Raw genomic sequence first — 872 nt, 5'->3', positions numbered from 1 at the left:
TCTTTGATCTTCTCTTATTTCATGGAGAATGATGGAGTGCTCATGATGTTCCACCCTTAATTGTTCAACATTGTGGCTCAAATCTTCTAAGGAGGTGTTGAGTTGTTCCCAATAATTGTTGGGAGGAATGTGCATCCCTTGAGGCATCTCAGGGATTTCTTGATGATGAGCTTCCTCATGCATCTCTTGAGAACCGTGAAGGGTCTCTCTTGCTTGCTCCATCCTCTTCTTGGTGATGGGCTTATCCTCTTCAATGAGGATGTCTCCTTCTATGATAACTCCAGCTGAGTAACATTGATGGCAAATAAGGTAAGGAAAAGCTAGCCTTGCCATGGTGGAGGGCTTGTCGGATATTTTGTAGATTTCATTGGAGATGACCTCATGAACTTCTACTTCCTCTCCAATCATGATGCTATGAATCATGATGGCCCGATCCACAGTAACTTCAGATCGGTTGCTAGTAGGAATGATGGAGCGTTGAATGAACTCCAACCATCCTCTAGGAGCGTTGAATGAACTCCAACCATCCTCTAGCCACAGGCTTGAGGTCCAGTCTTCTTAATTGAACCGGTTTGCCTTTGGAGTCTCTTTTCCATTGAGCTCCTTCCACACATATGTCCGTAAGGACTTGGTCCAACCTTTGATTAAAGTTGACCCTTCTAGTGTAGGGGCATTCATCTTCTTGGATCATGGGCAAGTGGAATGCCAACCTCACATTTTTTGGACTAAAATCTAAGTATTTCTCCCGAACCATTGTGAGATAATTCTTTGGATTCGGGTTCATACTTTGATCATGGTTCCTAGTGATCCATGCATTGGCATAGAACTCTTGAACCATTAAGATTCCGACTTGTTGCATGGGGTTGGTTAAG

This window comes from Arachis duranensis, chromosome 4, assembly GCF_000817695.3.
Source record: "Arachis duranensis cultivar V14167 chromosome 4, aradu.V14167.gnm2.J7QH, whole genome shotgun sequence".
NCBI lineage: Eukaryota > Viridiplantae > Streptophyta > Magnoliopsida > Fabales > Fabaceae > Arachis > Arachis duranensis.
The sequence above is the reverse complement of the archived record's forward strand: the minus strand, read 5'-3'. Positions refer to the sequence as shown.